The sequence below is a fragment of the Diabrotica virgifera genome, chromosome 5, assembly GCF_917563875.1.
Source record: "Diabrotica virgifera virgifera chromosome 5, PGI_DIABVI_V3a".
Lineage (NCBI taxonomy): Eukaryota > Metazoa > Arthropoda > Insecta > Coleoptera > Chrysomelidae > Diabrotica > Diabrotica virgifera.
The window spans coordinates 38673824-38680796 of record NC_065447.1 but is presented as its reverse complement, the minus strand read 5'-3'; the positions used below and the strand labels follow the sequence as shown (position 1 = coordinate 38680796).

The 6973-nt window shown below is 32.1% G+C and overlaps 1 non-coding gene across 1 annotated transcript; it reads left to right on the top strand.

Moving 5' to 3' along the window:
* The first annotated feature begins 3383 nt into the window (after positions 1-3383).
* Trnag-gcc (transfer RNA glycine (anticodon GCC)) lies at positions 3384-3454 on the top strand. Its single transcript has one exon. It is a non-coding gene; the product is annotated as a tRNA-Gly (tRNA).
* Positions 3455-6973: the final 3519 nt, after the last annotated feature.

Here is a 6973-nt window from a genome sequence, read left to right as displayed (position 1 = left end):
GAATATAAGTAAAGTACGCACAGAAGTAAATCCAATTTTATATATTCACTTTGAATTTAATTATTAAAATAGAATTATTTAAGAATTTAAATGATTATTAAAATAATTCAAAGACTAAATTTAAGTTATTTTTTCTACAACCGTGTTAAAAATGCTACTTTTCCGTCGACCGTCCATTTATGATCAATTTTAACACCCTCAAAATCATTGATTAATGACCCCTATTAATGAATGATTTTCTATTAATGAACGATTTCATTATAGGCAACACAACATACATTGCTTGCATAAATTAATTAAACGCTCTGTGATTGGCAATGACCTGTGGTGTAGGCAACCAAACATATACCTATTTATATTTCCACTAGAAAATTTAAAATAAAGTAGCCGCTGTTAGTACTATCTGTAATTGTATATTATTTACTTTATTGTTTAAAATTCTGTGTATTTGAAAAATCAAAAGATAGATATATATTTATTTCTGAAAAGTACGGTCGACGGAAAAGTTTTGTAACGAACTCGTGAAGTAAAATGGCGATTAACAATCTCGAACATTAACGCGCTCGCTCGGCTCACGCGTTAAAATATCTCAATTGTTAATCGCCCTTATTAATACACTTGTTGGTTAAATAACTATTAGTGCTTTAAAATTTTTAAGGCACTGCAGTTAAAAGTGAATTGTCAAATTGTGAAACGTCAAAATATTTATATGTATTTCATTTATTAATATTAATAGTACAACTTGCGAAATTTGAAAAAGGTGGTTTAAAAGGTTTTTTAAAATTTAATTTAAACTGTATTATTGCATTTTTAACGCGTTTGTAGAAAAAACAAGTTTATGTAACGGTATAATATTTTCGCTAAGAATTTTTAGACATTTCCCTCGAGTGTAGACAGCCAGTTCTACCTTTTACTCGTCATAGGCATAGGTTTCATGGTTTCAGCAATTAACAAAAATATTGTATTTTATAAATTTATAACGTTTGTAAAAAAAATGTTGTATAATATACGTGTTAAAAAGTACATTTTTAAGACACTCATGTGAAACTTTTACATGCGTGCCTTAAAATTGTACTTTTAACACTTAAATGTACTTTAACACATAAATAACTATTTTAGTGAAATTTAATGAACTAATAAAAAGTTGTTGATATAAAGTCTGGCAAAGTATCTAAGAGATTCATTAATATTCAGTTGAGCGGGGTGCTATTTATTGTCCGAGTCCCGAGTTGAGAAATTCCATAAACAATTGATCTACCTGTTGTATAAAATTATACCTTTGTTTATATAATTTTACAACTCGGACAATGGCACCCCGCTCAGCAGAACTATGTCATTGTTTAAAAAGTATCCTTTGTTTAACAATGACTATTGTATATATATAAGAGAGTTATTATTAATATTCAGCTCAGCCGGGTGCTATTCTTCAAGGTGTAAAATTCTATCAACAAGGGATCTACGTGTTTTATGGAATAATCCGTTGGGTATTTAAGTACACATTTCCATCAATAGTACCCCGCTAAGCTAAATATTCATGACTCTCTTAGTTTGCTTGCACAACTATACAATACGTGTACACGGACGCCCATATAAAATTTTTAGGGACGACAGACGTGAAGATGTTTTAGATTATGTTTTGTATACTTTGGATAACCATATATAGTTTAAAGCACCCGAAAGCCAGGGGGCACGGACTCTCCCCTAGCTTTGTAGGTATTTACAAAAGAAAAAGGCAAGTTCTTGGTAAATATTTTTAATAGACAGATAGAATAACTGAAAATATGAAGACTACAAAAAGATAACAAAAATAAATATACCTACATAGAATCAACAAAAGCGTTAAAAGACAAATCAAAAAAGCATAAAAGAAGAAGCAAAAAGAAGAAGAAATAAAAATGGGCAAAGGACAAAGAAACACATAAAAAGAAACACGACAGTTTTAATCTAAAATGAAAAGATTAAAGAGATAACACATATTTATAAACACAAAAGATCTGCAAAAGCATGTCGACGAAAACAACATAAATAATCAACAATAGATAAACACGAAGAAGCAGAAATAACGGAGAATCTACATAACGGAAGGTTTTGGAAAACTAACGATGGGCACTATTTTAAAAATTCAATTAAAAAAAGGATGAGGTTTCGTCCTTATCTGGGTTAAAAACAACAACGTAGGCACAGTATAATCTAGAAGGTTAATGCCCTGTAACGTTTCAGCATAGGATTTTGTGTTCCTACTGAGTAGGTGCATGTGGCATGTGGCCTGACAACGACTACGGTATTTTCAAGGGACAAATTTAATAATAAACGTACATAGTGTTATATTCCTATTTGACATGAGAAATAAAAGACTATATTTATATTTAAAATTCAAATTAAAATAAAAATATTCATCTTTCTCAACCACGAGCATATAAATTTTGAACACCCTGTATAAGACAAATTTTGTAAAATAGTTATAGCTACTTTTTAAGAAAGTGTTTTCGCAGAATTATTGACTAGCCCCATGAACAATGCATTTTCAGTAAGCAATTAGGATGCTGCATCAGAAAGAAAGCCGGAACGAGTACTGTACGAGGCATAGTGAGGAAAGGGAGAACGAGTTTGCAGAGGAGCAGGGACATTATTGGAAAACGTGGACGAGTTTCTTTGGATCGCAACACCAGCAAAGAAGGAAACGTGTTTTGTGTGAAGACATTGTCGAATCATCAGCAAAGGTCAGTTTTATTTTTTGTTGAGACAGGAATGTATGGTTTTGCGTATTAAATACCACAGTGCATATTGAACTACACATTTCACTATTATAAAATCATCAAACCTCAATCAATTTTGTTACTTATAAATCATTATAGTCGGTTTTTTATATACAATAATATTGATAAAATAAAATTTTTTATATAAAAAATTTTTGAACAGGTAGAACATCCTGCATAGCAGAGGTATAGACACGAAAACTGTCAGATTCATAGTTAATTATATTAAAAAAAAAATAAATTTGGACACAAAAAGAAATAAGATTCCTATTTTCCTAATTGTTAGATAAAATAAAGATAGAAGAATAAATAAAATTTGCAATATTAAACATTTATTTCCGTTTGATAAAATAAACGACTTTTATAATTTCTAATTGAAATCCATATCATATGTGTTATTTTATTCTCTATTATCTACTGAGAAATATTTTGAAGCCACGAAAGCAAGTATTGATAGCATAATTTAGCCCTGAGATTTACAATTTATTTATGTTTGATTTGTTTGATAAATGAGATAATTAATTGACTAATTAATCAAAGTAGATCACAACAAAATAGATACCTTCTCAGGGAGGCATAATGCTAAGTCATGTCGGTGTCTGATGCACAAATATCAAAATACGCGTAGCATCGGTGGTTCAGTGGTAGAATGCTCGCCTGCCACGCGGGCGGCCCGGGTTCGATTCCCGGCCGATGCAATAATTTTAATATTTTTCGATATAGAAATATTGATGTTTATCCAAACGCATCAAGTTATGTTGAACTTTGTAGGTTAGAAGATTAATTTGTTAGCTCCCAAATAGGCTATACTTAATTGGTTAAAATATCAGAGTTATAAACGAATAAAAACCTTTATGTTGATATTGTATAAAATGCCTCAAAAATTTAATTTACGCAAAGTGGCTAGCCCCTCCATACAGTTTTCTATTCTTTTTCTTACACTGCAATCCATGTAAACATTCTTAAAACCTTTGAACATTGAAAACAAATTTTCTTTTTCCGTTCGTTTCGCTCACCTCAGTCATCTCGACTATTTGCTTTCATAAATTGCTCACTCCGTTTAGTCCTCTATAGCAGTTGTGGATGGAATGTCAGGAAGAAACATACCTAGACATCTGCCTATAAACCTCGAATACAATGATCATTACAAAATAACGGCCGCGAAATAGTCCAGGGCGCATCTGTTTTGAGATGGACGTTGAGAGGTGACTCAAATGTTTTTGCAGTAATTGCTTGAAAATAACTCAAATAATAATATTTTAGTTATCCTCCCACTCAAAATGGTACGGAACATTGTTTAAATACTCAAAATGTCAAAATATGAAGGAAAAATTCGATTTTTTTATTGGTTTTTTGATTATAACTTTAAAACTGTTCATTTCTGAGAAAAGTTGTACTGATATAAAAGTTGGGTAATTAAATTTCCTACAACATAGAATTGGTTAAAAATTTAAAAAATAGTTACCCTTGTTGCAAAATAGCAATAATTGAGGAAAAAACCATACAAGAACAAGTATTGGTATTTTACGTTTTTCAACCATTTATGCTACACTTAGGACCTTCATATTTTACCCAGAAAAACTTTATGATATAATAAAACAACACTGTAAATTTCATTAGGATCAGTTTAATAGATTTTGCAAAATAAATTTTGCAATCCAGCTTTCGCAAAAAAATTCATTTTTTTAAAATGTTGCAGGACTGAAAATAAAGCAGATAGCAAGTTAATTTTTTTTGCTTATAGAAGGTTACTGTACCTTTCATTTGCAATTTGCAAAATTAAAATCGATTAATTACCACGGCGTCGGGAAATTTTATAAATAAACATTAATTTTTGGTGCTACGCGCAGGACAGCGGTGTTCGATTCACACAAGTTGATTTCCAACAAAATTTCTTTCAATCTTTATCTAATATATTATTTTCTTATTCTATATTTTGTTGTATTTTAATATTTTAATTCCACAAAAATCAAACTAATTTTATTATTGTTTGTGAAATATTGTTTAAACAATTGCATATGTTTAAAAATAATAAACTTTTATTCGCTAAGTTACAATATATGAACAAAGAAAGTTTTTGCTAAAAAAAGTGTTATTTCAAAGGATAGAGTATGTGTTTTTCACTTTAACTGCTCACAGGTATGTTGATAACCTATAGTCAGGCTCTGGAGAGGTGCAACAGGAAAAAATTTAGTTTTATTGCATGATAATGGACCTCTACATACCATTAGAGTGACTACAGACATCATTGAAGCAGAAGGTATCCCTTGTTTGGAGTGGCCTGCTTGCTCACATGAACTTAATCCTAACAAAATATCGCACGGTAGTACAAGCTGCTCTTAAAGGATGGAGCAACCTACCACAACAAAATGTTGATAATTTGATTAGGAACGTACCCACGCAAACTGATGCTTGCATAAGGACTAGAGGTGATAACACTGACTACCACAAAATACAAAAAAAATAAGTAAAAACAATTTAAACATTATTCGTTTTACATTGAAATTTTGTATGCTATTGACTTTAAAACAACTACTTTGAATTCGTTTGTTAAATATTTTACTGTTTTATTTAATTGTTATGTATTTGTTATTAAATTGCTTTAAAATAAATGTTATTTGACTTCGTGTGTTTGTTTTTTTAAATTCGCACGAAATAGTAAGAAATATCAGATGATTCCATATAAGTTTGGGTGTGTGTGTATAATGTAAGGTTACAGTTTGCAAAATATTATGAGAAATTAAAATAAACCATTATAAATGGTAACTATAGGCCTCTGACCTATAAGCTATTCTATTCATCGTGAGATGTAAGTCTCCCTTAGAGGTCTACCCATTTATTTGCATCTATTCGTGACTGGCCATGTCCTATATAGACCTATAGATAATAATTGACCCCTTAAAATTACGCTCATCCCCAAATCTGGTTTCCGGCTCTGGGGATTTTACTTAGCTAAGTCATGGTCTACTTATTCCCAAATTTTGGTGCACTATCTCAATCTAGCACGTCGCAGAAAACCCCTTATATTTTTTATATTCACACCTACCCCCAACCCTTTATCGGCCACGCAGCGTTCCACCCCTGGAGATTGTACTTAGTTACCTCATGACCTACTTATTCCCAAATTTTGGTGCAGTATCTCGATCATGAGCGTCACAAAAAAAATAATAAATACGGCGATTTTGACCCCTTATAACTAGCCCCTTATAACTCTGGTTTCCAACTAATCCTGGTTTATGCAATAGAATAGAAATTTGAGGTCCCGAAACATTTCTACTAGATACTACTGATCGGTTATTAGAATATCCCATTTATAGGTATACTTTTGCTTGGCACGAAGGCTATTCTAATAAGCGGGTTCGACTGTAATACTAACTTATGACAGGTATACCTACTAAAGCTACAGGAAAACCGACAGGTAGCATATAATAAAGGAACTGGGATGAAATCAAGGGAGGCCAACCCAAGTAGTAATTTTACGACCTGCAACCAATTTTGTCCTAATGGGACGTTAAATTTAAGGACAAAATTGGTTCACAATAAGCCTTAACCAAGGACAACGTCTGTTTTTCCTATGGACCAACGTTGCTGCTAATAAGTAATATAATCTGATGACCAACCGACATCGGGAATAACAACGTCAATTATTAGGATAAGGTTTGACGTTAAGCTGACGTCGGCCTTAACCTATCTGTAGTATAAGTGCAATTAAGTGGCAAACATCAACGACTACTCAACGTCGGGAATTACAACGTATTTTTTAGGATAGATGCCAACGTTCAGAGGACGTTGGTGTTTTATCGAGTATGGTAGACGTATTTTTCGGGAAGACGACAACGACAATCCAACGTTGAGAATACCAACGTTAATTATTAGGTTAAGGTTTAACGTTAAGCTGACGTCGGGTATAACCTCTATACTACAATGTAATCTACTGGAAGACATTTAACGACTGCTCAACGTCGGAGATTACAGAGTATTTATTAGTATCGAACCCAACGTTCAGAAGACGTCCGGTGTTTTCTCAGTAGGTATATGGTAGATTGCTGCGTGTACTTGCGGGAAGGTTAGAACGACAATACAACGTAGGTAATAACAACGTAGTTGTATACGGTAACCTGACGTCAAAGTTTCTTTTATAACATACCTGTAATTTACTAAAAAACGTCAACGACTATCCAACGTCGTAAAGTAAATTTTCGACAATTGGTTGTTTA